The 25,738-nt window shown below is 44.2% G+C and overlaps 63 non-coding genes across 63 annotated transcripts; all 63 read left to right on the top strand.

Annotated features, from left to right (window-relative positions):
• The first annotated feature begins 46 nt into the window (after positions 1-46).
• LOC142147451 (U5 spliceosomal RNA) lies at positions 47-162 on the top strand. The gene has a single exon (XR_012690598.1). It is a non-coding gene; the product is annotated as a U5 spliceosomal RNA (small nuclear RNA).
• Positions 163-453: 291 nt separating this feature from the next.
• Positions 454-569, top strand: LOC142147187 (U5 spliceosomal RNA). Its single transcript, XR_012690342.1, has one exon. It is a non-coding gene; the product is annotated as a U5 spliceosomal RNA (small nuclear RNA).
• Positions 570-863: 294 nt separating this feature from the next.
• On the top strand, positions 864-979 carry LOC142147432 (U5 spliceosomal RNA). The gene has a single exon (XR_012690580.1). It is a non-coding gene; the product is annotated as a U5 spliceosomal RNA (small nuclear RNA).
• Positions 980-1,270: 291 nt separating this feature from the next.
• LOC142147536 (U5 spliceosomal RNA) lies at positions 1,271-1,386 on the top strand. The gene has a single exon (XR_012690679.1). It is a non-coding gene; the product is annotated as a U5 spliceosomal RNA (small nuclear RNA).
• A 294-nt stretch (positions 1,387-1,680) lies between these two features.
• LOC142147186 (U5 spliceosomal RNA) lies at positions 1,681-1,796 on the top strand. The gene has a single exon (XR_012690341.1). It is a non-coding gene; the product is annotated as a U5 spliceosomal RNA (small nuclear RNA).
• Positions 1,797-2,090: 294 nt separating this feature from the next.
• Positions 2,091-2,206, top strand: LOC142147431 (U5 spliceosomal RNA). Its single transcript, XR_012690579.1, has one exon. It is a non-coding gene; the product is annotated as a U5 spliceosomal RNA (small nuclear RNA).
• Positions 2,207-2,497: 291 nt separating this feature from the next.
• LOC142147534 (U5 spliceosomal RNA) lies at positions 2,498-2,613 on the top strand. The gene has a single exon (XR_012690677.1). It is a non-coding gene; the product is annotated as a U5 spliceosomal RNA (small nuclear RNA).
• Positions 2,614-2,907: 294 nt separating this feature from the next.
• Positions 2,908-3,023, top strand: LOC142147579 (U5 spliceosomal RNA). The gene has a single exon (XR_012690720.1). It is a non-coding gene; the product is annotated as a U5 spliceosomal RNA (small nuclear RNA).
• A 294-nt stretch (positions 3,024-3,317) lies between these two features.
• On the top strand, positions 3,318-3,433 carry LOC142147578 (U5 spliceosomal RNA). Its single transcript, XR_012690719.1, has one exon. It is a non-coding gene; the product is annotated as a U5 spliceosomal RNA (small nuclear RNA).
• A 291-nt stretch (positions 3,434-3,724) lies between these two features.
• LOC142147185 (U5 spliceosomal RNA) lies at positions 3,725-3,840 on the top strand. Its single transcript, XR_012690340.1, has one exon. It is a non-coding gene; the product is annotated as a U5 spliceosomal RNA (small nuclear RNA).
• Positions 3,841-4,131: 291 nt separating this feature from the next.
• Positions 4,132-4,247, top strand: LOC142147183 (U5 spliceosomal RNA). Its single transcript, XR_012690338.1, has one exon. It is a non-coding gene; the product is annotated as a U5 spliceosomal RNA (small nuclear RNA).
• Positions 4,248-4,541: 294 nt separating this feature from the next.
• On the top strand, positions 4,542-4,657 carry LOC142147182 (U5 spliceosomal RNA). Its single transcript, XR_012690337.1, has one exon. It is a non-coding gene; the product is annotated as a U5 spliceosomal RNA (small nuclear RNA).
• Positions 4,658-4,951: 294 nt separating this feature from the next.
• On the top strand, positions 4,952-5,067 carry LOC142147181 (U5 spliceosomal RNA). The gene has a single exon (XR_012690336.1). It is a non-coding gene; the product is annotated as a U5 spliceosomal RNA (small nuclear RNA).
• Positions 5,068-5,358: 291 nt separating this feature from the next.
• On the top strand, positions 5,359-5,474 carry LOC142147450 (U5 spliceosomal RNA). Its single transcript, XR_012690597.1, has one exon. It is a non-coding gene; the product is annotated as a U5 spliceosomal RNA (small nuclear RNA).
• A 291-nt stretch (positions 5,475-5,765) lies between these two features.
• Positions 5,766-5,881, top strand: LOC142147180 (U5 spliceosomal RNA). Its single transcript, XR_012690335.1, has one exon. It is a non-coding gene; the product is annotated as a U5 spliceosomal RNA (small nuclear RNA).
• Positions 5,882-6,175: 294 nt separating this feature from the next.
• LOC142147429 (U5 spliceosomal RNA) lies at positions 6,176-6,291 on the top strand. Its single transcript, XR_012690577.1, has one exon. It is a non-coding gene; the product is annotated as a U5 spliceosomal RNA (small nuclear RNA).
• Positions 6,292-6,585: 294 nt separating this feature from the next.
• Positions 6,586-6,701, top strand: LOC142147179 (U5 spliceosomal RNA). Its single transcript, XR_012690334.1, has one exon. It is a non-coding gene; the product is annotated as a U5 spliceosomal RNA (small nuclear RNA).
• Positions 6,702-6,992: 291 nt separating this feature from the next.
• On the top strand, positions 6,993-7,108 carry LOC142147311 (U5 spliceosomal RNA). The gene has a single exon (XR_012690463.1). It is a non-coding gene; the product is annotated as a U5 spliceosomal RNA (small nuclear RNA).
• A 291-nt stretch (positions 7,109-7,399) lies between these two features.
• Positions 7,400-7,515, top strand: LOC142147177 (U5 spliceosomal RNA). Its single transcript, XR_012690332.1, has one exon. It is a non-coding gene; the product is annotated as a U5 spliceosomal RNA (small nuclear RNA).
• A 294-nt stretch (positions 7,516-7,809) lies between these two features.
• LOC142147568 (U5 spliceosomal RNA) lies at positions 7,810-7,925 on the top strand. The gene has a single exon (XR_012690710.1). It is a non-coding gene; the product is annotated as a U5 spliceosomal RNA (small nuclear RNA).
• A 294-nt stretch (positions 7,926-8,219) lies between these two features.
• On the top strand, positions 8,220-8,335 carry LOC142147176 (U5 spliceosomal RNA). The gene has a single exon (XR_012690331.1). It is a non-coding gene; the product is annotated as a U5 spliceosomal RNA (small nuclear RNA).
• A 290-nt stretch (positions 8,336-8,625) lies between these two features.
• Positions 8,626-8,741, top strand: LOC142147369 (U5 spliceosomal RNA). Its single transcript, XR_012690519.1, has one exon. It is a non-coding gene; the product is annotated as a U5 spliceosomal RNA (small nuclear RNA).
• Positions 8,742-9,034: 293 nt separating this feature from the next.
• LOC142147567 (U5 spliceosomal RNA) lies at positions 9,035-9,150 on the top strand. The gene has a single exon (XR_012690709.1). It is a non-coding gene; the product is annotated as a U5 spliceosomal RNA (small nuclear RNA).
• Positions 9,151-9,444: 294 nt separating this feature from the next.
• On the top strand, positions 9,445-9,560 carry LOC142147389 (U5 spliceosomal RNA). The gene has a single exon (XR_012690539.1). It is a non-coding gene; the product is annotated as a U5 spliceosomal RNA (small nuclear RNA).
• Positions 9,561-9,854: 294 nt separating this feature from the next.
• Positions 9,855-9,970, top strand: LOC142147175 (U5 spliceosomal RNA). The gene has a single exon (XR_012690330.1). It is a non-coding gene; the product is annotated as a U5 spliceosomal RNA (small nuclear RNA).
• A 290-nt stretch (positions 9,971-10,260) lies between these two features.
• Positions 10,261-10,376, top strand: LOC142147368 (U5 spliceosomal RNA). The gene has a single exon (XR_012690518.1). It is a non-coding gene; the product is annotated as a U5 spliceosomal RNA (small nuclear RNA).
• Positions 10,377-10,670: 294 nt separating this feature from the next.
• LOC142147174 (U5 spliceosomal RNA) lies at positions 10,671-10,786 on the top strand. The gene has a single exon (XR_012690329.1). It is a non-coding gene; the product is annotated as a U5 spliceosomal RNA (small nuclear RNA).
• Positions 10,787-11,080: 294 nt separating this feature from the next.
• On the top strand, positions 11,081-11,196 carry LOC142147370 (U5 spliceosomal RNA). Its single transcript, XR_012690520.1, has one exon. It is a non-coding gene; the product is annotated as a U5 spliceosomal RNA (small nuclear RNA).
• Positions 11,197-11,490: 294 nt separating this feature from the next.
• LOC142147173 (U5 spliceosomal RNA) lies at positions 11,491-11,606 on the top strand. The gene has a single exon (XR_012690328.1). It is a non-coding gene; the product is annotated as a U5 spliceosomal RNA (small nuclear RNA).
• Positions 11,607-11,900: 294 nt separating this feature from the next.
• Positions 11,901-12,016, top strand: LOC142147172 (U5 spliceosomal RNA). The gene has a single exon (XR_012690327.1). It is a non-coding gene; the product is annotated as a U5 spliceosomal RNA (small nuclear RNA).
• Positions 12,017-12,310: 294 nt separating this feature from the next.
• On the top strand, positions 12,311-12,426 carry LOC142147171 (U5 spliceosomal RNA). The gene has a single exon (XR_012690326.1). It is a non-coding gene; the product is annotated as a U5 spliceosomal RNA (small nuclear RNA).
• A 291-nt stretch (positions 12,427-12,717) lies between these two features.
• On the top strand, positions 12,718-12,833 carry LOC142147502 (U5 spliceosomal RNA). The gene has a single exon (XR_012690647.1). It is a non-coding gene; the product is annotated as a U5 spliceosomal RNA (small nuclear RNA).
• Positions 12,834-13,124: 291 nt separating this feature from the next.
• LOC142147170 (U5 spliceosomal RNA) lies at positions 13,125-13,240 on the top strand. Its single transcript, XR_012690325.1, has one exon. It is a non-coding gene; the product is annotated as a U5 spliceosomal RNA (small nuclear RNA).
• A 294-nt stretch (positions 13,241-13,534) lies between these two features.
• Positions 13,535-13,650, top strand: LOC142147169 (U5 spliceosomal RNA). Its single transcript, XR_012690324.1, has one exon. It is a non-coding gene; the product is annotated as a U5 spliceosomal RNA (small nuclear RNA).
• Positions 13,651-13,944: 294 nt separating this feature from the next.
• LOC142147562 (U5 spliceosomal RNA) lies at positions 13,945-14,060 on the top strand. Its single transcript, XR_012690704.1, has one exon. It is a non-coding gene; the product is annotated as a U5 spliceosomal RNA (small nuclear RNA).
• Positions 14,061-14,354: 294 nt separating this feature from the next.
• On the top strand, positions 14,355-14,470 carry LOC142147167 (U5 spliceosomal RNA). The gene has a single exon (XR_012690323.1). It is a non-coding gene; the product is annotated as a U5 spliceosomal RNA (small nuclear RNA).
• Positions 14,471-14,761: 291 nt separating this feature from the next.
• LOC142147367 (U5 spliceosomal RNA) lies at positions 14,762-14,877 on the top strand. Its single transcript, XR_012690517.1, has one exon. It is a non-coding gene; the product is annotated as a U5 spliceosomal RNA (small nuclear RNA).
• A 291-nt stretch (positions 14,878-15,168) lies between these two features.
• LOC142147165 (U5 spliceosomal RNA) lies at positions 15,169-15,284 on the top strand. Its single transcript, XR_012690321.1, has one exon. It is a non-coding gene; the product is annotated as a U5 spliceosomal RNA (small nuclear RNA).
• Positions 15,285-15,578: 294 nt separating this feature from the next.
• On the top strand, positions 15,579-15,694 carry LOC142147584 (U5 spliceosomal RNA). The gene has a single exon (XR_012690725.1). It is a non-coding gene; the product is annotated as a U5 spliceosomal RNA (small nuclear RNA).
• A 294-nt stretch (positions 15,695-15,988) lies between these two features.
• LOC142147428 (U5 spliceosomal RNA) lies at positions 15,989-16,104 on the top strand. The gene has a single exon (XR_012690576.1). It is a non-coding gene; the product is annotated as a U5 spliceosomal RNA (small nuclear RNA).
• Positions 16,105-16,398: 294 nt separating this feature from the next.
• Positions 16,399-16,514, top strand: LOC142147164 (U5 spliceosomal RNA). The gene has a single exon (XR_012690320.1). It is a non-coding gene; the product is annotated as a U5 spliceosomal RNA (small nuclear RNA).
• A 291-nt stretch (positions 16,515-16,805) lies between these two features.
• LOC142147310 (U5 spliceosomal RNA) lies at positions 16,806-16,921 on the top strand. The gene has a single exon (XR_012690462.1). It is a non-coding gene; the product is annotated as a U5 spliceosomal RNA (small nuclear RNA).
• A 291-nt stretch (positions 16,922-17,212) lies between these two features.
• LOC142147163 (U5 spliceosomal RNA) lies at positions 17,213-17,328 on the top strand. The gene has a single exon (XR_012690319.1). It is a non-coding gene; the product is annotated as a U5 spliceosomal RNA (small nuclear RNA).
• A 294-nt stretch (positions 17,329-17,622) lies between these two features.
• Positions 17,623-17,738, top strand: LOC142147570 (U5 spliceosomal RNA). Its single transcript, XR_012690712.1, has one exon. It is a non-coding gene; the product is annotated as a U5 spliceosomal RNA (small nuclear RNA).
• A 294-nt stretch (positions 17,739-18,032) lies between these two features.
• Positions 18,033-18,148, top strand: LOC142147388 (U5 spliceosomal RNA). The gene has a single exon (XR_012690538.1). It is a non-coding gene; the product is annotated as a U5 spliceosomal RNA (small nuclear RNA).
• Positions 18,149-18,442: 294 nt separating this feature from the next.
• Positions 18,443-18,558, top strand: LOC142147162 (U5 spliceosomal RNA). The gene has a single exon (XR_012690318.1). It is a non-coding gene; the product is annotated as a U5 spliceosomal RNA (small nuclear RNA).
• Positions 18,559-18,848: 290 nt separating this feature from the next.
• On the top strand, positions 18,849-18,964 carry LOC142147366 (U5 spliceosomal RNA). The gene has a single exon (XR_012690516.1). It is a non-coding gene; the product is annotated as a U5 spliceosomal RNA (small nuclear RNA).
• Positions 18,965-19,258: 294 nt separating this feature from the next.
• Positions 19,259-19,374, top strand: LOC142147365 (U5 spliceosomal RNA). The gene has a single exon (XR_012690515.1). It is a non-coding gene; the product is annotated as a U5 spliceosomal RNA (small nuclear RNA).
• A 294-nt stretch (positions 19,375-19,668) lies between these two features.
• Positions 19,669-19,784, top strand: LOC142147161 (U5 spliceosomal RNA). The gene has a single exon (XR_012690317.1). It is a non-coding gene; the product is annotated as a U5 spliceosomal RNA (small nuclear RNA).
• Positions 19,785-20,078: 294 nt separating this feature from the next.
• Positions 20,079-20,194, top strand: LOC142147160 (U5 spliceosomal RNA). Its single transcript, XR_012690316.1, has one exon. It is a non-coding gene; the product is annotated as a U5 spliceosomal RNA (small nuclear RNA).
• A 294-nt stretch (positions 20,195-20,488) lies between these two features.
• LOC142147159 (U5 spliceosomal RNA) lies at positions 20,489-20,604 on the top strand. Its single transcript, XR_012690315.1, has one exon. It is a non-coding gene; the product is annotated as a U5 spliceosomal RNA (small nuclear RNA).
• Positions 20,605-20,898: 294 nt separating this feature from the next.
• LOC142147158 (U5 spliceosomal RNA) lies at positions 20,899-21,014 on the top strand. The gene has a single exon (XR_012690314.1). It is a non-coding gene; the product is annotated as a U5 spliceosomal RNA (small nuclear RNA).
• A 294-nt stretch (positions 21,015-21,308) lies between these two features.
• LOC142147157 (U5 spliceosomal RNA) lies at positions 21,309-21,424 on the top strand. Its single transcript, XR_012690313.1, has one exon. It is a non-coding gene; the product is annotated as a U5 spliceosomal RNA (small nuclear RNA).
• Positions 21,425-21,718: 294 nt separating this feature from the next.
• LOC142147156 (U5 spliceosomal RNA) lies at positions 21,719-21,834 on the top strand. The gene has a single exon (XR_012690312.1). It is a non-coding gene; the product is annotated as a U5 spliceosomal RNA (small nuclear RNA).
• Positions 21,835-22,125: 291 nt separating this feature from the next.
• Positions 22,126-22,241, top strand: LOC142147501 (U5 spliceosomal RNA). The gene has a single exon (XR_012690646.1). It is a non-coding gene; the product is annotated as a U5 spliceosomal RNA (small nuclear RNA).
• A 291-nt stretch (positions 22,242-22,532) lies between these two features.
• Positions 22,533-22,648, top strand: LOC142147154 (U5 spliceosomal RNA). The gene has a single exon (XR_012690310.1). It is a non-coding gene; the product is annotated as a U5 spliceosomal RNA (small nuclear RNA).
• Positions 22,649-22,938: 290 nt separating this feature from the next.
• On the top strand, positions 22,939-23,054 carry LOC142147153 (U5 spliceosomal RNA). Its single transcript, XR_012690309.1, has one exon. It is a non-coding gene; the product is annotated as a U5 spliceosomal RNA (small nuclear RNA).
• Positions 23,055-23,348: 294 nt separating this feature from the next.
• On the top strand, positions 23,349-23,464 carry LOC142147152 (U5 spliceosomal RNA). Its single transcript, XR_012690308.1, has one exon. It is a non-coding gene; the product is annotated as a U5 spliceosomal RNA (small nuclear RNA).
• Positions 23,465-23,758: 294 nt separating this feature from the next.
• On the top strand, positions 23,759-23,874 carry LOC142147151 (U5 spliceosomal RNA). Its single transcript, XR_012690307.1, has one exon. It is a non-coding gene; the product is annotated as a U5 spliceosomal RNA (small nuclear RNA).
• A 291-nt stretch (positions 23,875-24,165) lies between these two features.
• LOC142147150 (U5 spliceosomal RNA) lies at positions 24,166-24,281 on the top strand. Its single transcript, XR_012690306.1, has one exon. It is a non-coding gene; the product is annotated as a U5 spliceosomal RNA (small nuclear RNA).
• A 294-nt stretch (positions 24,282-24,575) lies between these two features.
• LOC142147149 (U5 spliceosomal RNA) lies at positions 24,576-24,691 on the top strand. The gene has a single exon (XR_012690305.1). It is a non-coding gene; the product is annotated as a U5 spliceosomal RNA (small nuclear RNA).
• A 294-nt stretch (positions 24,692-24,985) lies between these two features.
• On the top strand, positions 24,986-25,101 carry LOC142147148 (U5 spliceosomal RNA). The gene has a single exon (XR_012690304.1). It is a non-coding gene; the product is annotated as a U5 spliceosomal RNA (small nuclear RNA).
• A 291-nt stretch (positions 25,102-25,392) lies between these two features.
• On the top strand, positions 25,393-25,508 carry LOC142147146 (U5 spliceosomal RNA). The gene has a single exon (XR_012690303.1). It is a non-coding gene; the product is annotated as a U5 spliceosomal RNA (small nuclear RNA).
• The last annotated feature ends 230 nt before the right edge of the window (positions 25,509-25,738 follow it).

The raw sequence follows: 25,738 nt of genomic DNA, 5'->3' as shown, positions 1-25,738 counted from the left end.
CCAGGACTGCTGGCACTGCACGCAGACAAGAAGTGGACCCTTGGTCATGCACTGGTTTCTCTTCAGAACGCACAAATCTTTCGCCTTTTACTAAAGATTTCCGTGGAGAGGAGCAAAACTGAGTTTTAACTCAATTTTTGCATGCCCCATCTGACTGGGGTTTCATTTTCATGTATAAAGATAAAGTAAACTTGCTCACCATTTCTAAGCCTGGATGAGGGCTCATTTGCATACTAAGTGACTGCCTCCTTTTGATCAGAAATGCTTTTTTTGACAGTGTTCATTCCTTGAAAGAGCCATAAGCACATGGAAAAGAGGGTGAAAGCTGCATATGGAGCAAGGCAAGGTGGAGCCTGAGATGCACCTGCAATTCTTTCTTCAGAGCTGGGTGCTCACTCTCAGGTGAACCAGGACTGCTGGCACTGCACCCAGACAAGAAGTGGACTCTTGGTCATGCTCTGGTTTCTCTTCAGAACGCACAAATCTTTCGCCTTTTACTAAAGATTTCCGTGGAGAGGAGCAAAACTGAGTTTTAACTCAATTTTTGCATGCCCCATCTGACTGGGGTTTCATTTTCATGTATAAAGATAAAGTAAACTTGCTCACCATTTCTAAGCCTGGATGAGGGCTCATTTGCATACTAAGTGACTGCCTCCTTTTGATCAGAAATGCTTTTTTTGACAGTGTTCATTCCTTGAAAGAGCCATAAGCACATGGAGAAAAAGAGGGTGAAAGCTGCATATGGAGCAAGGCAAGGTGGAGCCTGAGATGCACCTGCAATTCTTTCTTCAGAGCTGGGTGCTCACTCTCAGGTGAACCAGGACTGCTGGCACTGCACCCAGACAAGAAGTGGACTCTTGGTCATGCTCTGGTTTCTCTTCAGAACGCACAAATCTTTCGCCTTTTACTAAAGATTTCTGTGGAGAGGAGCAAAACTGAGTTTTAACTCAATTTTTGCATGCCCCATCTGACTGGGGTTTCATTTTGATGTATAAAGTTAAAGTAAACTTGCTCACCATTTCTAAGCCTGGATGAGGGCTCATTTGCATACTAAGTGACTGCCTCCTTTTGATCAGAAATGCTTTTTTTGACAGTGTTCATTCCTTGAAAGAGCCATAAGCACATGGAAAAGAGGGTGAAAGCTGCATATGGAGCAAGGCAAGGTGGAGCCTGAGATGCACCTGCAATTCTTTCTTCAGAGCTGGGTGCTCACTCTCAGGTGAACCAGGACTGCTGGCACTGCACCCAGACAAGAAGTGGACTCTTGGTCATGCTCTGGTTTCTCTTCAGAATGCACAAATCTTTCGCCTTTTATTAAAGATTTCCGTGGAGAGGAGCAAAACTGAGTTTTAACTCAATTTTTGCATGCCCCATCTGACTGGGGTTTCATTTTCATGTATAAAGATAAAGTAAACTTGCTCACCATTTCTAAGCCTGGATGAGGGCTCATTTGCATACTAAGTGACTGCCTCCTTTTGATCAGAAATGCTTTTTTTGACAGTGTTCATTCCTTGAAAGAGCCATAAGCACATGGAGAAAAAGAGGGTGAAAGCTGCATATGGAGCAAGGCAAGGTGGAGCCTGAGATGCACCTGCAATTCTTTCTTCAGAGCTGGGTGCTCACTCTCAGGTGAACCAGGACTGCTGGCACTGCACCCAGACAAGAAGTGGTCTCTTGTTCATGCTCTGGTTTCTCTTCAGAACGCACAAATCTTTCGCCTTTTACTAAAGATTTCCGTGGAGAGGAGCAAAACTGAGTTTTAACTCAATTTTTGCATGCCCCATCTGACTGGGGTTTCATTTTGATGTATAAAGATAAAGTAAACTTGCTCACCATTTCTAAGCCTGGATGAGGGCTCATTTGCATACTAAGTGACTGCCTCCTTTTGATCAGAAATGCTTTTTTTGACAGTGTTCATTCCTTGAAAGAGCCATAAGCACATGGAGAAAAAGAGGGTGAAAGCTGCATATGGAGCAAGGCAAGGTGGAGCCTGAGATGCACCTGCAATTCTTTCTTCAGAGCTGGGTGCTCACTCTCAGGTGAACCAGGACTGCTGGCACTGCACCCAGACAAGAAGTGGACTCTTGGTCATGCTCTGGTTTCTCTTCAGAACGCACAAATCTTTCGCCTTTTACTAAAGATTTCTGTGGAGAGGAGCAAAACTGAGTTTTAACTCAATTTTTGCATGCCCCATCTGACTGGGGTTTCATTTTGATGTATAAAGTTAAAGTAAACTTGCTCACCATTTCTAAGCCTGGATGAGGGCTCATTTGCATACTAAGTGACTGCCTCCTTTTGATCAGAAATGCTTTTTTTGACAGTGTTCATTCCTTGAAAGAGCCATAAGCACATGGAAAAGAGGGTGAAAGCTGCATATGGAGCAAGGCAAGGTGGAGCCTGAGATGCACCTGCAATTCTTTCTTCAGAGCTGGGTGCTCACTCTCAGGTGAACCAGGACTGCTGGCACTGCACCCAGACAAGAAGTGGACTCTTGGTCATGCTCTGGTTTCTCTTCAGAATGCACAAATCTTTCGCCTTTTATTAAAGATTTCCGTGGAGAGGAGCAAAACTGAGTTTTAACTCAATTTTTGCATGCCCCATCTGACTGGGGTTTCATTTTCATGTATAAAGATAAAGTAAACTTGCTCACCATTTCTAAGCCTGGATGAGGGCTCATTTGCATACTAAGTGACTGCCTCCTTTTGATCAGAAATGCTTTTTTTGACAGTGTTCATTCCTTGAAAGAGCCATAAGCACATGGAGAAAAAGAGGGTGAAAGCTGCATATGGAGCAAGGCAAGGTGGAGCCTGAGATGCACCTGCAATTCTTTCTTCAGAGCTGGGTGCTCACTCTCAGGTGAACCAGGACTGCTGGCACTGCACCCAGACAAGAAGTGGACTCTTGGTCATGCTCTGGTTTCTCTTCAGAACGCACAATACTTTCGCCTTTTACTAAAGATTTCCGTGGAGAGGAGCAAAACTGAGTTTAAACTCAATTTTTGCATGCCCCATCTGACTGGGGTTTCATTTTGATGTATAAAGATAAAGTAAACTTGCTCACCATTTCTAAGCCTGGATGAGGGCTCATTTGCATACTAAGTGACTGCCTCCTTTTGATCAGAAATGCTTTTTTTGACAGTGTTCATTCCTTGAAAGAGCCATAAGCACATGGAGAAAAAGAGGGTGAAAGCTGCATATGGAGCAAGGCAAGGTGGAGCCTGAGATGCACCTGCAATTCTTTCTTCAGAGCTGGGTGCTCACTCTCAGGTGAACCAGGACTGCTGGCACTGCACCCAGACAAGAAGTGGACTCTTGGTCATGCTCTGGTTTCTCTTCAGAACGCACAATACTTTCGCCTTTTACTAAAGATTTCCGTGGAGAGGAGCAAAACTGAGTTTAAACTCAATTTTTGCATGCCCCATCTGACTGGGGTTTCATTTTGATGTATAAAGATAAAGTAAACTTGCTCACCATTTCTAAGCCTGGATGAGGGCTCATTTGCATACTAAGTGACTGCCTCCTTTTGATCAGAAATGCTTTTCTTGACAGTATTCGTTCCTTGAAAGAGCCTTAAGCACATGGAAAAGAGGGTGAAAGCTGCATATGGAGCAAGGCAAGGTGGAGCCTGAGATGCACCTGCAATTCTTTCTTCAGAGCTGGGTGCTCACTCTCAGGTGAACCAGGACTGCTGGCACTGCACCCAGACAAGAAGTGGACTCTTGGTCATGCTCTGGTTTCTCTTCAGAACGCACAAATCTTTCGCCTTTTACTAAAGATTTCCGTGGAGAGGAGCAAAACTGAGTTTTAACTCAATTTTTGCATGCCCCATCTGACTGGGGTTTCATTTTGATGTATAAAGATAAAGTAAACTTGCTCACCATTTCTAAGCCTGGATGAGGGCTCATTTGCATACTAAGTGACTGCCTCCTTTTGATCAGAAATGCTTTTTTTGACAGTGTTCATTCCTTGAAAGAGCCATAAGCACATGGAAAAGAGGGTGAAAGCTGCATATGGAGCAAGGCAAGGTGGAGCCTGAGATGCACCTGTAATTCCTTCTTCAGAGCTGGGTGCTCACTCTCAGGTGAACCAGGACTGCTGGCACTGCACCCAGACAAGAAGAGGACTCTTGGTCATGCTCTGGTTTCTCTTCAGAACGCACAAATCTTTCGCCTTTTACTAAAGATTTCCGTGGAGAGGAGCAAAACTGAGTTTTAACTCAATTTTTGCATGCCCCATCTGACTGGGGTTTCATTTTCATGTATAAAGATAAAGTAAACTTGCTCACCATTTCTAAGCCTGGATGAGGGCTCATTTGCATACTAAGTGACTGCCTCCTTTTGATCAGAAATGCTTTTTTTGACAGTGTTCATTCCTTGAAAGAGCCATAAGCACATCGAGAAAAAGAGGGTGAAAGCTGCATATGGAGCAAGGCAAGGTGGAGCCTGAGATGCACCTGCAATTCTTTCTTCAGAGCTGGGTGCTCACTCTCAGGTGAACCAGGACTGCTGGCACTGCACCCAGACAAGAAGTGGACTCTTGGTCATGCTCTGGTTTCTCTTCAGAACGCACAAATCTTTCGCCTTTTACTAAAGATTTCCGTGGAGAGGAGCAAAACTGAGTTTTAACTCAATTTTTGCATGCCCCATCTGACTGGGGTTTCATTTTCATGTATAAAGATAAAGTAAACTTGCTCACCATTTCTAAGCCTGGATGAGGGCTCATTTGCATACTAAGTGACTGCCTCCTTTTGATCAGAAATGCTTTTTTTGACAGTGTTCATTCCTTGAAAGAGCCATAAGCACATGGAGAAAAAGAGGGTGAAAGCTGCATATGGAGCAAGGCAAGGTGGAGCCTGAGATGCACCTGCAATTCTTTCTTCAGAGCTGGGTGCTCACTCTCAGCTGAACTAGGACTGCTGGCACTGCACCCAGACAAGAAGTGGACTCTTGGTCATGCTCTGGTTTCTCTTCAGAACGCACAAATCTTTCGCCTTTTACTAAAGATTTCCGTGGAGAGGAGCAAAACTGAGTTTTAACTCAATTTTTGCATGCCCCATCTGACTGGGGTTTTATTTTCATGTATAAAGATAAAGTAAACTTGCTCCCCATTTCTAAGCCTGGATGAGGGCTCATTTGCATACTAAGTGACTGCCTCCTTTTGATCAGAATTGCTTTTTTTGACAGTGTTCATTCCTTGAAAGAGCCATAAGCACATGGAAAAGAGGGTGAAAGCTGCATATGGAGCAAGGCAAGGTGGAGCCTGAGATGCACCTGCAATTCTTTCTTCAGAGCTGGGTGCTCACTCTCAGGTGAACCAGGACTGCTGGCACTGCACACAGACAAGAAGTGGACCCTTGGTCATGCACTGGTTTCTCTTCAGAACGCACAAATCTTTCGCCTTTTACTAAAGATTTCCGTGGAGAGGAGCAAAACTGAGTTTTAACTCAATTTTTGCATGCCCCATCTGACTGGGGTTTCATTTTGATGTATAAAGATAAAGTAAACTTGCTCACCATTTCTAAGCCTGGATGAGGGCTCATTTGCATACTAAGTGACTGCCTCCTTTTGATCAGAAATGCTTTTTTTGACAGTGTTCGTTCCTTGAAAGAGCCATAAGCACATGGAAAAGAGGGTGAAAGCTGCATATGGAGCAAGGCAAGGTGGAGCCTGAGATGCACCTGCAATTCTTTCTTCAGAGCTGGGTGCTCACTCTCAGGTGAACCAGGACTGCTGGCACTGCACCCAGACAAGAAGTGGACTCTTGGTCATGCTCTGGTTTCTCTTCAGAACGCACAAATCTTTCGCCTTTTACTAAAGATTTCCGTGGAGAGGAGCAAAACTGAGTTTTAACTCAATTTTTGCATGCCCCATCTGACTGGGGTTTCATTTTCATGTATAAAGATAAAGTAAACTTGCTCACCATTTCTAAGCCTGGATGAGAGCTCATTTGCATACTAAGTGACTGCCTCCTTTTGATCAGAAATGCTTTTTTTGACAGTGTTCATTCCTTGAAAGAGCCATAAGCACATGGAGAAAAAGAGGGTGAAAGCTGCATATGGAGCAAGGCAAGGTGGAGCCTGAGATGCACCTGCAATTCTTTCTTCAGAGCTGGGTGCTCTCTCTCAGGTGAACCAGGACTGCTGGCACTGCACCCAGACAAGAAGTGGACTCTTGGTCATGCTCTGGTTTCTCTTCAGAACGCACAAATCTTTCGCCTTTTACTAAAGATTTCTGTGGAGAGGAGCAAAACTGAGTTTTAACTCAATTTTTGCATGCCCCATCTGACTGGGGTTTCATTTTGATGTATAAAGATAAAGTAAACTTGCTCACCATTTCTAAGCCTGGATGAGGGCTCATTTGCATACTAAGTGACTGCCTCCTTTTGATCAGAAATGCTTTTTTTGACAGTGTTTATTCCTTGAAAGAGCCATAAGCACATGGAGAAAAAGAGGATGAAAGCTGCATATGGAGCAAGGCAAGGTGGAGCCTGAGATGCACCTGCAATTCTTTCTTCAGAGCTGGGTGCTCACTCTCAGGTGAACCAGGACTGCTGGCACTGCACCCAGACAAGAAGTGGACTCTTGGTCATGCTCTGGTTTCTCTTCAGAACGCACAAATCTTTCGCCTTTTACTAAAGATTTCCGTGGAGAGGAGCAAAACTGAGTTTTAACTCAATTTTTGCATGCCCCATCTGACTGGGGTTTCATTTTCATGTATAAAGATAAAGTAAACTTGCTCCCCATTTCTAAGCCTGGATGAGGGCTCATTTGCATACTAAGTGACTGCCTCCTTTTGATCAGAATTGCTTTTTTTGACAGTGTTCATTCCTTGAAAGAGCCATAAGCACATGGAAAAGAGGGTGAAAGCTGCATATGGAGCAAGGCAAGGTGGAGCCTGAGATGCACCTGCAATTCTTTCTTCAGAGCTGGGTGCTCACTCTCAGGTGAACCAGGACTGCTGGCACTGCACCCAGACAAGAAGTGGACTCTTGGTCATGCTCTGGTTTCTCTTCAGAACGCACAAATCTTTCGCCTTTTACTAAAGATTTCCGTGTAGAGGAGCAAAACTGAGTTTTAACTCAATTTTTGCATGCCCCATCTGACTGGGGTTTCATTTTGATGTATAAAGATAAAGTAAACTTGCTCACCATTTCTAAGCCTGGATGAGGGCTCATTTGCATACTAAGTGACTGCCTCCTTTTGATCAGAAATGCTTTTTTTGACAGTGTTCGTTCCTTGAAAGAGCCATAAGCACATGGAAAAGAGGGTGAAAGCTGCATATGGAGCAAGGCAAGGTGGAGCATGAGATGCACCTGCAATTCTTTCTTCAGAGCTGGGTGCTCACTCTCAGGTGAACCAGGACTGCTGGCACTGCACCCAGACAAGAAGTGGACTCTTGGTCATGCTCTGGTTTCTCTTCAGAACGCACAAATCTTTCGCCTTTTACTAAAGATTTCCGTGGAGAGGAGCAAAACTGAGTTTTAACTCAATTTTTGCATGCCCCATCTGACTGGGGTTTCATTTTCATGTATAAAGATAAAGTAAACTTGCTCACCATTTCTAAGCCTGGATGAGGGCTCATTTGCATACTAAGTGACTGCCTCCTTTTGATCAGAAATGCTTTTTTTGACAGTGTTCATTCCTTGAAAGAGCCATAAGCACATGGAGAAAAAGAGGGTGAAAGCTGCATATGGAGCAAGGCAAGGTGGAGCCTGAGATGCACCTGCAATTCTTTCTTCAGAGCTGGGTGCTCACTCTCAGGTGAACCAGGACTGCTGGCACTGCACCCAGACAAGAAGTGGACTCTTGGTCACGCTCTGGTTTCTCTTCAGAACACACAAATCTTTCGCCGTTTACTAAAGATTTCCGTGGAGAGGAGCAAAACTGAGTTTTAACTCAATTTTTGCATGCCCCATCTGACTGGGGTTTCATTTTGATGTATAAAGATAAAGTAAACTTGCTCACCATTTCTAAGCCTGGATGAGGGCTCATTTGCATACTAAGTGACTGCCTCCTTTTGATCAGAAATGCTTTTTTTGACAGTGTTCATTCCTTGAAAGAGCCATAAGCACATGGAGAAAAAGAGGGTGAAAGCTGCATATGGAGCAAGGCAAGGTGGAGCCTGAGATGCACCTGCAATTCTTTCTTCAGAGCTGGGTGCTCACTCTCAGGTGAACCAGGACTGCTGGCACTGCACCCAGACAAGAAGTGGACTCTTGGTCATGCTCTGGTTTCTCTTCAGAACGCACAAATCTTTCGCCTTTTACTAAAGATTTCCGTGGAGAGGAGCAAAACTGAGTTTTAACTCAATTTTTGCATGCCCCATCTGACTGGGGTTTCATTTTCATGTATAAAGATAAAGTAAACTTGCTCCCCATTTCTAAGCCTGGATGAGGGCTCATTTGCATACTAAGTGACTGCCTCCTTTTGATCAGAATTGTTTTTTTGACAGTGTTCATTCCTTGAAAGAGCCATAAGCACATGGAAAAGAGGGTGAAAGCTGCATATGGAGCAAGGCAAGGTGGAGCCTGAGATGCACCTGCAATTCTTTCTTCAGAGCTGGGTGCTCACTCTCAGGTGAACCAGGACTGCTGGCACTGCACCCAGACAAGAAGTGGACTCTTGGTCATGTTCTGGTTTCTCTTCAGAACGCACAAATCTTTCGCCTTTTACTAAAGATTTCCGTGGAGAGGAGCAAAACTGAGTTTTAACTCAATTTTTGCATGCCCCATCTGACTGGGGTTTCATTTTCATGTATAAAGATAAAGTAAACTTGCTCCCCATTTCTAAGCCTGGATGAGGGCTCATTTGCATACTAAGTGACTGCCTCCTTTTGATCAGAATTGTTTTTTTGACAGTGTTCATTCCTTGAAAGAGCCATAAGCACATGGAGACAAAGAGGGTGAAAGCTGCATATGGAGCAAGGCAAGGTGGAGCCTGAGATGCACCTGCAATTCTTTCTTCAGAGCTGGGTGCTCACTCTCAGGTGAACCAGGACTGCTGGCACTGCACCCAGACAAGAAGTGGACTCTTGGTCACGCTCTGGTTTCTCTTCAGAACACACAAATCTTTCGCCGTTTACTAAAGATTTCCGTGGAGAGGAGCAAAACTGAGTTTTAACTCAATTTTTGCATGCCCCATCTGACTGGGGTTTCATTTTGATGTATAAAGATAAAGTAAACTTGCTCACCATTTCTAAGCCTGGATGAGGGCTCATTTGCATACTAAGTGACTGCCTCCTTTTGATCAGAAATGCTTTTTTTGACAGTGTTCATTCCTTGAAAGAGCCATAAGCACATGGAGAAAAAGAGGGTGAAAGCTGCATATGGAGCAAGGCAAGGTGGAGCCTGAGATGCACCTGCAATTCTTTCTTCAGAGCTGGGTACTCACTCTCAGGTGAACTAGGACTGCTGGCACTGCACCCAGACAAGAAGTGGACTCTTGGTCATGCTCTGGTTTCTCTTCAGAACGCACAAATCTTTCGCCTTTTACTAAAGATTTCCGTGGAGAGGAGCAAAACTGAGTTTTAACTCAATTTTTGCATGCCCAATCTGACTGGGGTTTCATTTTGATGTATAAAGATAAAGTAAACTTGCTCACCATTTCTAAGCCTGGATGAGGGCTCATTTGCATACTAAGTGACTGCCTCCTTTTGATCAGAAATGCTTTTTTTGACAGTGTTTATTCCTTGAAAGAGCCATAAGCACATGGAGAAAAAGAGGGTGAAAGCTGCATATGGAGCAAGGCAAGGTGGAGCCTGAGATGCACCTGCAATTCTTTCTTCAGAGCTGGGTGCTCACTCTCAGGTGAACCAGGACTGCTGGCACTGCACCCAGACAAGAAGTGGACTCTTGGTCATGCTCTGGTTTCTCTTCAGAACGCACAAATCTTTCGCCTTTTACTAAAGATTTCCGTGGAGAGGAGCAAAACTGAGTTTTAACTCAATTTTTGCATGCCCCATCTGACTGGGGTTTCATTTTCATGTATAAAGATAAAGTAAACTTGCTCCCCATTTCTAAGCCTGGATGAGGGCTTATTTGCATACTAAGTGACTGCCTCCTTTTGATCAGAATTGTTTTTTTGACAGTGTTCATTCCTTGAAAGAGCCATAAGCACATGGAAAAGAGGGTGAAAGCTGCATATGGAGCAAGGCAAGGTGGAGCCTGAGATGCACCTGCAATTCTTTCTTCAGAGCTGGGTGCTCACTCTCAGGTGAACCAGGACTGCTGGCACTGCACCCAGACAAGAAGTGGACTCTTGGTCATGTTCTGGTTTCTCTTCAGAACGCACAAATCTTTCGCCTTTTACTAAAGATTTCCGTGGAGAGGAGCAAAACTGAGTTTTAACTCAATTTTTGCATGCCCCATCTGACTGGGGTTTCATTTTCATGTATAAAGATAAAGTAAACTTGCTCACCATTTCTAAGCCTGGATGAGGGCTCATTTGCATACTAAGTGACTGCCTCATTTTGATCAGAAATGCTTTTTTTGACAGTGTTCATTCCTTGAAAGAGCCATAAGCACATGGAGACAAAGAGGGTGAAAGCTGCATATGGAGCAAGGCAAGGTGGAGCCTGAGATGCACCTGCAATTCTTTCTTCAGAGCTGGGTGCTCACTCTCAGGTGAACCAGGACTGCTGGCACTGCACCCAGACAAGAAGTGGACTCTTGGTCATGCTCTGGTTTCTCTTCAGAACGCACAAATCTTTCGCCTTTTACTAAAGATTTCCGTGGAGAGGAGCAAAACTGAGTTTTAACTCAATTTTTGCATGCCCCATCTGACTGGGGTTTCATTTTCATGTATAAAGATAAAGTAAACTTGCTCACCATTTCTAAGCCTGGATGAGGGCTCATTTGCATACTAAGTGACTGCCTCCTTTTGATCAGAAATGCTTTTTTTGACAGTGTTCATTCCTTGAAAGAGCCATAAGCACATGGAGAAAAAGAGGGTGAAAGCTGCATATGGAGCAAGGCAAGGTGGAGCCTGAGATGCACCTGCATTTCTTTCTTCAGAGCTGGGTGTTCTCTCTTAGGTGAACCAGGACTGCTGGCACTGCACCCAGACAAGAAGTGGACTCTTGGTCATGCTCTGGTTTCTCTTCAGAACGCACAAATCTTTCGCCTTTTACTAAAGATTTCCGTGGAGAGGTGCAAAACTGAGTTTTAACTCAATTTTTGCATGCCCCATCTGACTGGGGTTTCATTTTGATGTATAAAGATAAAGTAAACTTGCTCACCATTTCTAAGCCTGGATGAGGGCTCATTTGCATACTAAGTGACTGCCTCCTTTTGATCAGAAATGCTTTTTTTGACAGTGTTTATTCCTTGAAAGAGCCATAAGCACATGGAGAAAAAGAGGGTGACAGCTGCATATGGAGCAAGGCAAGGTGGAGCCTGAGATGCACCTGCAATTCTTTCTTCAGAGCTGGGTGCTCACTCTCAGGTGAACCAGGACTGCTGGCACTGCACCCAGACAAGAAGTGGACTCTTGGTCATGCTCTGGTTTCTCTTCAGAACGCACAAATCTTTCGCCTTTTACTAAAGATTTCCGTGGAGAGGAGCAAAACTGAGTTTTAACTCAATTTTTGCATGCCCCATCTGACTGGGGTTTCATTTTCATGTATAAAGATAAAGTAAACTTGCTCACCATTTCTAAGCCTGGATGAGAGCTCATTTGCATACTAAGTGACTGCCTCCTTTTGATCAGAAATGCTTTTTTTGACAGTGTTCATTCCTTGAAAGAGCCATAAGCACATGGAGAAAAAGAAGGTGAAAGCTGCATATGGAGCAAGGCAAGGTGGAGCCTGAGATGCACCTGCAATTCTTTCTTCAGAGCTGGGTGCTCTCTCTCAGGTGAACCAGGACTGCTGGCACTGCACCCAGACAAGAAGTGGACTCTTGGTCATGCTCTGGTTTCTCTTCAGAACGCACAAATCTTTCGCCTTTTACTAAAGATTTCCGTGGAGAGGAGCAAAACTGAGTTTTAACTCAATTTTTGCATGCCCCATCTGACTGGGGTTTCATTTTGATGTATAAAGATAAAGTAAACTTGCTCACCATTTCTAAGCCTGGATGAGGGCTCATTTGCATACTAAGTGACTGCCTCCTTTTGATCAGAAATGCTTTTTTTGACAGTGTTTATTCCTTGAAAGAGCCATAAGCACATGGAGAAAAAGAGGATGAAAGCTGCATATGGAGCAAGGCAAGGTGGAGCCTGAGATGCACCTGCAATTCTTTCTTCAGAGCTGGGTGCTCACTCTCAGGTGAACCAGGACTGCTGGCACTGCACCCAGACAAGAAGTGGACTCTTAGTCATGCTCTGGTTTCTCTTCAGAACGCACAAATCTTTCGCCTTTTACTAAAGATTTCCGTGGAGAGGAGCAAAACTGAGTTTTAACTCAATTTTTGCATGCCCCATCTGACTGGGGTTTCATTTTCATGTATAAAGATAAAGTAAACTTGCTCCCCATTTCTATGCCTGGATGAGGGCTCATTTGCATACTAAGTGACTGCCTTCTTTTGATCAGAATTGCTTTTTTTGACAGTGTTCATTCCTTGAAAGAGCCATAAGCACATGGAAAAGAGGGTGAAAGCTGCATATGGAGCAAGGCAAGGTGGAGCCTGAGATGCACCTGCAATTCTTTCTTCAGAGCTGGGTGCTCACTCTCAGGTGAACCAGGACTGCTGGCACTGCACCCAGACAAGAAGTGGACTCTTGGTCATGCTCTGGTTTCTCTTCAGAACGCACAAATCTTTCGCCTTTTACTAAAGATTTCCATGTAGAGGAGCAAAACTGAGTTTTAACTCAATTTTTGCATGCCCCATCTGACTGGGGTTTCATTTTGATGTATAAAGATAAAGTAAACTTGCTCACCATTTCTAAGCCTGGATGAGGGCTCATTTGCATACTAAGTGACTGCCTCCTTTTGATCAGAAATGCTTTTTTTGACAGTGTTCGTTCCTTGAAAGAGCCATAAGCACATGGAAAAGAGGGTGAAAGCTGCATATGGAGCAAGGCAAGGTGGAGCATGAGATGCACCTGCAATTCTTTCTTCAGAGCTGGGTGCTCACTCTCAGGTGAACCAGGACTGCTGGCACTGCACCCAGACAAGAAGTGGACTCTTGGTCATGCTCTGGTTTCTCTTCAGAACGCACAAATCTTTCGCCTTTTACTAAAGATTTCCGTGGAGAGGAGCAAAACTGAGTTTTAACTCAATTTTTGCATGCCCCATCTGACTGGGGTTTCATTTTGATGTATAAAGATAAAGTAAACTTGCTCCCCATTTCTAAGCCTGGATGAGGGCTCATTTGCATACTAAGTGACTGCCTCCTTTTGATCAGAAATGCTTTTTTTGACAGTGTTCATTCCTTGAAAGAGCCATAAGCACATGGAGAAAAAGAGGATGAAAGCTGCATATGGAGCAAGGCAAGGTGGAGCCTGAGATGCACCTGCAATTCTTTCTTCAGAGCTGGGTGCTCACTCTCAGGTGAACCAGGACTGCTGGCACTGCACCCAGACAAAAAGTGGACTCTTGGTCATGCTCTGGTTTCTCTTCAGAACGCACAAATCTTTCGCCTTTTACTAAAGATTTCCGTGGAGAGGAGCAAAACTGAGTTTTAACTCAATTTTTGCATGCCCCATCTGACTGGGGTTTCATTTTCATGTATAAAGATAAAGTAAACTTGCTCACCATTTCTAAGCCTGGATGAGGGCTCATTTGCATACTAAGTGACTGCCTCCTTTTGATCAGAAATGCTTTTTTTGACAGTGTTCATTCCTTGAAAGAGCCATAAGCACATATAGAAAAAGAGGGTGAAAGCTGCATATGGAGCAAGGCAAGGTGGAGCCTGAGATGCACCTGCAATTCTTTCTTCAGAGCTGGGTGCTCACTCTCAGGTGAACCAGGACTGCTGGCACTGCACCCAGACAAGAAGTGGACTCTTGGTCATGCTCTGGTTTCTCTTCAGAACACACAAATCTTTCGCCGTTTACTAAAGATTTCCGTGGAGAGGAGCAAAACTGAGTTTTAACTCAATTTTTGCATGCCCCATCTGACTGGGGTTTCATTTTGATGTATAAAGATAAAGTAAACTTGCTCACCATTTCTAAGCCTGGATGAGGGCTCATTTGCATACTAAGTGACTGCCTCCTTTTGATCAGAATTGCTTTTTTTGACAGTGTTCATTCCTTGAAAGAGCCATAAGCACATGGAGACAAAGAGGGTGAAAGCTGCATATGGAGCAAGGCAAGGTGGAGCCTGAGATGCACCTGCAATTCTTTCTTCAGAGCTGGGTGCTCACTCTCAGGTGAACCAGGACTGCTGGCACTGCACCCAGACAAGAAGTGGACTCTTGGTCATGCTCTGGTTTCTCTTCAGAACGCACAAATCTTTCGCCTTTTACTAAAGATTTCCGTGGAGAGGAGCAAAACTGAGTTTTAACTCAATTTTTGCATGCCCCATCTGACTGGGGTTTCATTTTCATGTATAAAGATAAAGTAAACTTGCTCCCCATTTCTAAGCCTGGATGAGGGCTCATTTGCATACTAAGTGACTGCCTCCTTTTGATCAGAATTGCTTTTTTTGACAGTGTTCATTCCTTGAAAGAGCCATAAGCACATGGAAAAGAGGGTGAAAGCTGCATATGGAGCAAGGCAAGGTGGAGCCTGAGATGCACCTGCAATTCTTTCTTCAGAGCTGGGTGCTCACTCTCAGGTGAACCAGGACTGCTGGCACTGCACCCAGACAAGAAGTGGACTCTTGGTCATGTTCTGGTTTCTCTTCAGAACGCACAAATCTTTCGCCTTTTACTAAAGATTTCCGTGGAGAGGAGCAAAACTGAGTTTTAACTCAATTTTTGCATGCCCCATCTGACTGGGGTTTCATTTTGATGTATAAAGATAAAGTAAACTTGCTCACCATTTCTAAGCCTGGATGAGGGCTCATTTGCATACTAAGTGACTGCCTCCTTTTGATCAGAAATGCTTTTTTTGACAGTGTTCGTTCCTTGAAAGAGCCATAAGCACATGGAAAAGAGGGTGAAAGCTGCATATGGAGCAAGGCAAGGTGGAGCCTGAGATGCACCTGCAATTCTTTCTTCAGAGCTGGGTGCTCACTCTCAGGTGAACCAGGACTGCTGGCACTGCACCCAGACAAGAAGTGGACTCTTGGTCATGCTCTGGTTTCTCTTCAGAACGCACAAATCTTTCGCCTTTTACTAAAGATTTCCGTGGAGAGGAGCAAAACTGAGTTTTAACTCAATTTTTGCATGCCCCATCTGACTGGGGTTTCATTTTCATGTATAAAGATAAAGTAAACTTGCTCACCATTTCTAAGCCTGGATGAGGGCTCATTTGCATACTAAGTGACTGCCTCCTTTTGATCAAAAATGTTTTTTTTGACAGTGTTCATTCCTTGAAAGAGCCATAAGCACATGGAGAAAAAGAGGGTGAAAGCTGCATATGGAGCAAGGCAAGGTGGAGCCTGAGATGCACCTGCAATTCTTTCTTCAGAGCTGGGTGCTCACTCTCAGGTGAACCAGGACTGCTGGCACTGCACCCAGACAAGAAGTGGACTCTTGGTCATGCTCTGGTTTCTCTTCAGAACGCACAAATCTGTCGCTTTTTACTAAAGATTTCCGTGGAGAGGAGCAAAACTGAGTTTTAACTCAATTTTTGCATGCCCCATCTGACTGGGGTTTCATTTTCATGTATAAAGATAAAGTAAACTTGCTCACCATTTCTAAGCCTGGATGAGAGCTCATTTGCATACTAAGTGACTGCCTCCTTTTGATCAGAAATGATTTTTTTGACAGTGTTCATTCCTTGAAAGAGCCATAAGCACATGGAGAAAAAGAGGGTGAAAGCTGCATATGGAGCAAGGCAAGGTGGAGCCTGAGATGCACCTGCAATTCTTTCTTCAGAGCTGGATGCTCTCTCTCAGGTGAACCAGGACTGCTGGCACTGCACCCAGACAAGAAGTGGACTCTTGGTCATGCTCTGGTTTCTCTTCAGAACGCACAAATCTTTCGCCTTTTACTAAAGATTTCTGTGGAGAGGAGCAAAACTGAGTTTTAACTCAATTTTTGCATGCCCCATCTGACTGGGGTTTCATTTTCATGTATAAAGATAAAGTAAACTTGCTCACCATTTCTAAGCCTGGATGAGGGCTCATTTGCATACTAAGTGACTGCCTCCTTTTGATCAGAAATGCTTTTTTTGACAGTGTTTATTCCTTGAAAGAGCCATAAGCACATGGAGAAAAAGAGGATGAAAGCTGCATATGGAGCAAGGCAAGGTGGAGCCTGAGATGCACCTGCAATTCTTTCTTCAGAGCTGGGTGCTCACTCTCAGGTGAACCAGGACTGCTGGCACTGCACCCAGACAAGAAGTGGACTCTTGGTCATGCTCTGGTTTCTCTTCAGAACGCACAAATCTTTCGCCTTTTACTAAAGATTTCCGTGGAGAGGAGCAAAACTGAGTTTTAACTCAATTTTTGCATGCCCCATCTGACTGGGGTTTCATTTTCATGTATAAAGATAAAGTAAACTTGCTCCCCATTTCTAAGCCTGGATGAGGGCTCATTTGCATACTAAGTGACTGCCTCCTTTTGATCAGAATTGCTTTTTTTGACAGTGTTCATTCCTTGAAAGAGCCATAAGCACATGGAAAAGAGGGTGAAAGCTGCATATGGAGCAAGGCAAGGTGGAGCCTGAGATGCACCTGCAATTCTTTCTTCAGAGCTGGGTGCTCACTCTCAGGTGAACCAGGACTGCTGGCACTGCACCCAGACAAGAAGTGGACTCTTGGTCATGCTCTGGTTTCTCTTCAGAACGCACAAATCTTTCGCCTTTTACTAAAGATTTCCGTGTAGAGGAGCAAAACTGAGTTTTAACTCAATTTTTGCATGCCCCATCTGACTGGGGTTTCATTTTGATGTATAAAGATAAAGTAAACTTGCTCACCATTTCTAAGCCTGGATGAGGGCTCATTTGCATACTAAGTGACTGCCTCCTTTTGATCAGAAATGCTTTTTTTGACAGTGTTCGTTCCTTGAAAGAGCCATAAGCACATGGAAAAGAGGGTGAAAGCTGCATATGGAGCAAGGCAAGGTGGAGCATGAGATGCACCTGCAATTCTTTCTTCAGAGCTGGGTGCTCACTCTCAGGTGAACCAGGACTGCTGGCACTGCACCCAGACAAGAAGTGGACTCTTGGTCATGCTCTGGTTTCTCTTCAGAACGCACAAATCTTTCGCCTTTTACTAAAGATTTCCGTGGAGAGGAGCAAAACTGAGTTTTAACTCAATTTTTGCATGCCCCATCTGACTGGGGTTTCATTTTCATGTATAAAGATAAAGTAAACTTGCTCACCATTTCTAAGCCTGGATGAGGGCTCATTTGCATACTAAGTGACTGCCTCCTTTTGATCAGAAATGCTTTTTTTGACAGTGTTCATTCCTTGAAAGAGCCATAAGCACATGGAGAAAAAGAGGGTGAAAGCTGCATATGGAGCAAGGCAAGGTGGAGCCTGAGATGCACCTGCAATTCTTTCTTCAGAGCTGGGTGCTCACTCTCAGGTGAACCAGGACTGCTGGCACTGCACCCAGACAAGAAGTGGACTCTTGGTCACGCTCTGGTTTCTCTTCAGAACACACAAATCTTTTGCCGTTTACTAAAGATTTCCGTGGAGAGGAGCAAAACTGAGTTTTAACTCAATTTTTGCATGCCCCATCTGACTGGGGTTTCATTTTGATGTATAAAGATAAAGTAAACTTGCTCACCATTTCTAAGCCTGGATGAGGGCTCATTTGCATACTAAGTGACTGCCTCCTTTTGATCAGAAATGCTTTTTTTGACAGTGTTCATTCCTTGAAAGAGCCATAAGCACATGGAGAAAAAGAGGGTGAAAGCTGCATATGGAGCAAGGCAAGGTGGAGCCTGAGATGCACCTGCAATTCTTTCTTCAGAGCTGGGTACTCACTCTCAGGTGAACTAGGACTGCTGGCACTGCACCCAGACAAGAAGTGGACTCTTGGTCATGCTCTGGTTTCTCTTCAGAACGCACAAATCTTTCGCCTTTTACTAAAGATTTCCGTGGAGAGGAGCAAAACTGAGTTTTAACTCAATTTTTGCATGCCCAATCTGACTGGGGTTTCATTTTGATGTATAAAGATAAAGTAAACTTGCTCACCATTTCTAAGCCTGGATGAGGGCTCATTTGCATACTAAGTGACTGCCTCCTTTTGATCAGAAATGCTTTTTTTGACAGTGTTTATTCCTTGAAAGAGCCATAAGCACATGGAGAAAAAGAGGGTGAAAGCTGCATATGGAGCAAGGCAAGGTGGAGCCTGAGATGCACCTGCAATTCTTTCTTCAGAGCTGGGTGCTCACTCTCAGGTGAACCAGGACTGCTGGCACTGCACCCAGACAAGAAGTGGACTCTTGGTCATGCTCTGGTTTCTCTTCAGAACGCACAAATCTTTCGCCTTTTACTAAAGATTTCCGTGGAGAGGAGCAAAACTGAGTTTTAACTCAATTTTTGCATGCCCCATCTGACTGGGGTTTCATTTTCATGTATAAAGATAAAGTAAACTTGCTCCCCATTTCTAAGCCTGGATGAGGGCTCATTTGCATACTAAGTGACTGCCTCCTTTTGATCAGAATTGTTTTTTTGACAGTGTTCATTCCTTGAAAGAGCCATAAGCACATGGAAAAGAGGGTGAAAGCTGCATATGGAGCAAGGCAAGGTGGAGCCTGAGATGCACCTGCAATTCTTTCTTCAGAGCTGGGTGCTCACTCTCAGGTGAACCAGGACTGCTGGCACTGCACCCAGACAAGAAGTGGACTCTTGGTCATGTTCTGGTTTCTCTTCAGAACGCACAAATCTTTCGCCTTTTACTAAAGATTTCCGTGGAGAGGAGCAAAACTGAGTTTTAACTCAATTTTTGCATGCCCCATCTGACTGGGGTTTCATTTTCATGTATAAAGATAAAGTAAACTTGCTCACCATTTCTAAGCCTGGATGAGGGCTCATTTGCATACTAAGTGACTGCCTCATTTTGATCAGAAATGCTTTTTTTGACAGTGTTCATTCCTTGAAAGAGCCATAAGCACATGGAGACAAAGAGGGTGAAAGCTGCATATGGAGCAAGGCAAGGTGGAGCCTGAGATGCACCTGCAATTCTTTCTTCAGAGCTGGGTGCTCACTCTCAGGTGAACCAGGACTGCTGGCACTGCACCCAGACAAGAAGTGGACTCTTGGTCATGTTCTGGTTTCTCTTCAGAACGCACAAATCTTTCGCCTTTTACTAAAGATTTCCGTGGAGAGGAGCAAAACTGAGTTTTAACTCAATTTTTGCATGCCCCATCTGACTGGGGTTTCATTTTCATGTATAAAGATAAAGTAAACTTGCTCACCATTTCTAAGCCTGGATGAGGGCTCATTTGCATACTAAGTGACTGCCTCCTTTTGATCAGAAATGCTTTTTTTGACAGTGTTCATTCCTTGAAAGAGCCATAAGCACATGGAGAAAAAGAGGGTGAAAGCTGCATATGGAGCAAGGCAAGGTGGAGCCTGAGATGCACCTGCATTTCTTTCTTCAGAGCTGGGTGTTCTCTCTTAGGTGAACCAGGACTGCTGGCACTGCACCCAGACAAGAAGTGGACTCTTGGTCATGCTCTGGTTTCTCTTCAGAACGCACAAATCTTTCGCCTTTTACTAAAGATTTCCGTGGAGAGGAGCAAAACTGAGTTTTAACTCAATTTTTGCATGCCCCATCTGACTGGGGTTTCATTTTGATGTATAAAGATAAAGTAAACTTGCTCACCATTTCTAAGCCTGGATGAGGGCTCATTTGCATACTAAGTGACTGCCTCCTTTTGATCAGAAATGCTTTTTTTGACAGTGTTTATTCCTTGAAAGAGCCATAAGCACATGGAGAAAAAGAGGGTGACAGCTGCATATGGAGCAAGGCAAGGTGGAGCCTGAGATGCACCTGCAATTCTTTCTTCAGAGCTGGGTGCTCACTCTCAGGTGAACCAGGACTGCTGGCACTGCACCCAGACAAGAAGTGGACTCTTGGTCATGCTCTGGTTTCTCTTCAGAACGCACAAATCTTTCGCCTTTTACTAAAGATTTCCGTGGAGAGGAGCAAAACTGAGTTTTAACTCAATTTTTGCATGCCCCATCTGACTGGGGTTTCATTTTCATGTATAAAGATAAAGTAAACTTGCTCACCATTTCTAAGCCTGGATGAGAGCTCATTTGCATACTAAGTGACTGCCTCCTTTTGATCAGAAATGCTTTTTTTGACAGTGTTCATTCCTTGAAAGAGCCATAAGCACATGGAGAAAAAGAGGGTGAAAGCTGCATATGGAGCAAGGCAAGGTGGAGCCTGAGATGCACCTGCAATTCTTTCTTCAGAGCTGGGTGCTCTCTCTCAGGTGAACCAGGACTGCTGGCACTGCACCCAGACAAGAAGTGGACTCTTGGTCATGCTCTGGTTTCTCTTCAGAACGCACAAATCTTTCGCCTTTTACTAAAGATTTCCGTGGAGAGGAGCAAAACTGAGTTTTAACTCAATTTTTGCATGCCCCATCTGACTGGGGTTTCATTTTGATGTAGAAAGATAAAGTAAACTTGCTCACCATTTCTAAGCCTGGATGAGGGCTCATTTGCATACTAAGTGACTGCCTCCTTTTGATCAGAAATGCTTTTTTTGACAGTGTTTATTCCTTGAAAGAGCCATAAGCACATGGAGAAAAAGAGGGTGACAGCTGCATATGGAGCAAGGCAAGGTGGAGCCTGAGATGCACCTGCAATTCTTTCTTCAGAGCTGGGTGCTCACTCTCAGGTGAACCAGGACTGCTGGCACTGCACCCAGACAAGAAGTGGACTCTTGGTCATGCTCTGGTTTCTCTTCAGAACGCACAAATCTTTCGCCTTTTACTAAAGATTTCCGTGGAGAGGAGCAAAACTGAGTTTTAACTCAATTTTTGCATGCCCCATCTGACTGGGGTTTCATTTTCATGTATAAAGATAAAGTAAACTTGCTCACCATTTCTAAGCCTGGATGAGAGCTCATTTGCATACTAAGTGACTGCCTCCTTTTGATCAGAAATGCTTTTTTTGACAGTGTTCATTCCTTGAAAGAGCCATAAGCACATGGAGAAAAAGAGGGTGAAAGCTGCATATGGAGCAAGGCAAGGTGGAGCCTGAGATGCACCTGCAATTCTTTCTTCAGAGCTGGGTGCTCTCTCTCAGGTGAACCAGGACTGCTGGCACTGCACCCAGACAAGAAGTGGACTCTTGGTCATGCTCTGGTTTCTCTTCAGAACGCACAAATCTTTCGCCTTTTACTAAAGATTTCCGTGGAGAGGAGCAAAACTGAGTTTTAACTCAATTTTTGCATGCCCCATCTGACTGGGGTTTCATTTTGATGTAGAAAGATAAAGTAAACTTGCTCACCATTTCTAAGCCTGGATGAGGGCTCATTTGCATACTAAGTGACTGCCTCCTTTTGATCAGAAATGCTTTTTTTGACAGTGTTTATTCCTTGAAAGAGCCATAAGCACATGGAGAAAAAGAGGATGAAAGCTGCATATGGAGCAAGGCAAGGTGGAGCCTGAGATGCACCTGCAATTCTTTCTTCAGAGCTGGGTGCTCACTCTCAGGTGAACCAGGACTGCTGGCACTGCACCCAGACAAGAAGTGGACTCTTGGTCATGCTCTGGTTTCTCTTCAGAACGCACAAATCTTTCGCCTTTTACTAAAGATTTCCGTGGAGAGGAGCAAAACTGAGTTTTAACTCAATTTTTGCATGCCCCATCTGACTGGGGTTTCATTTTCATGTATAAAGATAAAGTAAACTTGCTCCCCATTTCTATGCCTGGATGAGGGCTCATTTGCATACTAAGTGACTGCCTCCTTTTGATCAGAATTGCTTTTTTTGACAGTGTTCATTCCTTGAAAGAGCCATAAGCACATGGAAAAGAGGGTGAAAGCTGCATATGGAGCAAGGCAAGGTGGAGCCTGAGATGCACCTGCAATTCTTTCTTCAGAGCTGGGTGCTCACTCTCAGGTGAACCAGGACTGCTGGCACTGCACCCAGACAAGAAGTGGACTCTTGGTCATGCTCTGGTTTCTCTTCAGAACGCACAAATCTTTCGCCTTTTACTAAAGATTTCCATGTAGAGGAGCAAAACTGAGTTTTAACTCAATTTTTGCATGCCCCATCTGACTGGGGTTTCATTTTGATGTATAAAGATAAAGTAAACTTGCTCACCATTTCTAAGCCTGGATGAGGGCTCATTTGCATACTAAGTGACTGCCTCCTTTTGATCAGAAATGCTTTTTTTGACAGTGTTCGTTCCTTGAAAGAGCCATAAGCACATGGAAAAGAGGGTGAAAGCTGCATATGGAGCAAGGCAAGGTGGAGCATGAGATGCACCTGCAATTCTTTCTTCAGAGCTGGGTGCTCACTCTCAGGTGAACCAGGACTGCTGGCACTGCACCCAGACAAGAAGTGGACTCTTGGTCATGCTCTGGTTTCTCTTCAGAACGCACAAATCTTTCGCCTTTTACTAAAGATTTCCGTGGAGAGGAGCAAAACTGAGTTTTAACTCAATTTTTGCATGCCCCATCTGACTGGGGTTTCATTTGATGTATAAAGATAAAGTAAACTTGCTCCCCATTTCTAAGCCTGGATGAGGGCTCATTTGCATACTAAGTGACTGCCTCCTTTTGATCAGAAATGCTTTTTTTGACAGTGTTCATTCCTTGAAAGAGCCATAAGCACATGGAAAAGAGGGTGAAAGCTGCATATGGAGCAAGGCAAGGTGGAGCATGAGATGCACCTGCAATTCTTTCTTCAGAGCTGGGTGCTCACTCTCAGGTGAACCAGGACTGCTGGCACTGCACCCAGACAAGAAGTGGACTCTTGGTCATGCTCTGGTTTCTCTTCAGAACGCACAAATCTTTCGCCTTTTACTAAAGATTTCCGTGGAGAGGAGCAAAACTGAGTTTTAACTCAATTTTTGCATGCCCCATCTGACTGGGGTTTCATTTTGATGTATAAAGATAAAGTAAACTTGCTCCCCATTTCTAAGCCTGGATGAGGGCTCATTTGCATACTAAGTGACTGCCTCCTTTTGATCAGAAATGCTTTTTTTGACAGTGTTCATTCCTTGAAAGAGCCATAAGCACATGGAGAAAAAGAGGGTGAAAGCTGCATATGGAGCAAGGCAAGGTGGAGCCTGAGATGCACCTGCAATTCTTTCTTCAGAGCTGGGTGCTCACTCTCAGGTGAACCAGGACTGCTGGCACTGCACCCAGACAAAAAGTGGACTCTTGGTCATGCTCTGGTTTCTCTTCAGAACGCACAAATCTTTCGCCTTTTACTAAAGATTTCCGTGGAGAGGAGCAAAACTGAGTTTTAACTCAATTTTTGCATGCCCCATCTGACTGGGGTTTCATTTTCATGTATAAAGATAAAGTAAACTTGCTCACCATTTCTAAGCCTGGATGAGGGCTCATTTGCATACTAAGTGACTGCCTCCTTTTGATCAGAATTGCTTTTTTTGACAGTGTTCATTCCTTGAAAGAGCCATAAGCACATGGAGACAAAGAGGGTGAAAGCTGCATATGGAGCAAGGCAAGGTGGAGCCTGAGATGCACCTGCAATTCTTTCTTCAGAGCTGGGTGCTCACTCTCAGGTGAACCAGGACTGCTGGCACTGCACCCAGACAAGAAGTGGACTCTTGGTCATGCTCTGGTTTCTCTTCAGAACGCACAAATCTTTCGCCTTTTACTAAAGATTTCCGTGGAGAGGAGCAAAACTGAGTTTTAACTCAATTTTTGCATGCCCCATCTGACTGGGGTTTCATTTTCATGTATAAAGATAAAGTAAACTTGCTCCCCATTTCTAAGCCTGGATGAGGGCTCATTTGCATACTAAGTGACTGCCTCCTTTTGATCAGAATTGCTTTTTTTGACAGTGTTCATTCCTTGAAAGAGCCATAAGCACATGGAAAAGAGGGTGAAAGCTGCATATGGAGCAAGGCAAGGTGGAGCCTGAGATGCACCTGCAATTCTTTCTTCAGAGCTGGGTGCTCACTCTCAGGTGAACCAGGACTGCTGGCACTGCACCCAGACAAGAAGTGGACTCTTGGTCATGCTCTGGTTTCTCTTCAGAACGCACAAATCTTTCGCCTTTTACTAAAGATTTCCGTGGAGAGGAGCAAAACTGAGTTTTAACTCAATTTTTGCATGCCCCATCTGACTGGGGTTTCATTTTCATGTATAAAGATAAAGTAAACTTGCTCACCATTTCTAAGCCTGGATGAGGGCTCATTTGCATACTAAGTGACTGCCTCCTTTTGATCAGAAATGCTTTTTTTGACAGTGTTCATTCCTTGAAAGAGCCATAAGCACATGGAGAAAAAGAGTGTGAAAGCTGCATATGGAGCAAGGCAAGGTGGAGCCTGAGATGCACCTGCAATTCTTTCTTCAGAGCTGGGTACTCACTCTCAGGTGAACTAGGACTGCTGGCACTGCACCCAGACAAGAAGTGGACTCTTGGTCATGCTCTGGTTTCTCTTCAGAACGCACAAATCTTTCGCCTTTTACTAAAGATTTCCGTGGAGAGGAGCAAAACTGAGTTTTAACTCAATTTTTGCATGCCCCATCTGACTGGGGTTTCATTTTGATGTATAAAGATAAAGTAAACTTGCTCACCATTTCTAAGCCTGGATGAGGGCTCATTTGCATACTAAGTGACTGCCTCCTTTTGATCAGAAATGCTTTTTTTGACAGTGTTTATTCCTTGAAAGAGCCATAAGCACATTGAGAAAAAGAGGGTGAAAGCTGCATATGGAGCAAGGCAAGGTGGAGCCTGAGATGCACCTGCAATTCTTTCTTCAGAGCTGGGTGCTCACTCTCAGGTGAACCAGGACTGCTGGCACTGCACCCAGACAAGAAGTGGACTCTTGGTCATGCTCTGGTTTCTCTTCAGAACGCACAAATCTTTCGCCTTTTACTAAAGATTTCCGTGGAGAGGAGCAAAACTGAGTTTTAACTCAATTTTTGCATGCCCCATCTGACTGGGGTTTCATTTTCATGTATAAAGATAAAGTAAACTTGCTCCCCATTTCTAAGCCTGGATGAGGGCTCATTTGCATACTAAGTGACTGCCTCCTTTTGATCAGAATTGCTTTTTTTGACAGTGTTCATTCCTTGAAAGAGCCATAAGCACATGGAAAAGAGGGTGAAAGCTGCATATGGAGCAAGGCAAGGTGGAGCCTGAGATGCACCTGCAATTCTTTCTTCAGAGCTGGGTGCTCACTCTCAGGTGAACCAGGACTGCTGGCACTGCACCCAGACAAGAAGTGGACTCTTGGTCATGCTCTGGTTTCTCTTCAGAACGCACAAATCTTTCGCCTTTTACTAAAGATTTCCGTGGAGAGGAGCAAAACTGAGTTTTAACTCAATTTTTGCATGCCCCATCTGACTGGGGTTTCATTTTGATGTAGAAAGATAAAGTAAACTTGCTCACCATTTCTAAGCCTGGATGAGGGCTCATTTGCATACTAAGTGACTGCCTCCTTTTGATCAGAAATGCTTTTTTTGACAGTGTTTATTCCTTGAAAGAGCCATAAGCACATGGAGAAAAAGAGGATGAAAGCTGCATATGGAGCAAGGCAAGGTGGAGCCTGAGATGCACCTGCAATTCTTTCTTCAGAGCTGGG

Source organism: Mixophyes fleayi, chromosome 3, assembly GCF_038048845.1.
Source record: "Mixophyes fleayi isolate aMixFle1 chromosome 3, aMixFle1.hap1, whole genome shotgun sequence".
NCBI lineage: Eukaryota > Metazoa > Chordata > Amphibia > Anura > Limnodynastidae > Mixophyes > Mixophyes fleayi.
Note: the sequence above shows the minus strand (reverse complement) of the source record. Positions and strands in the feature narration are given on the sequence as shown.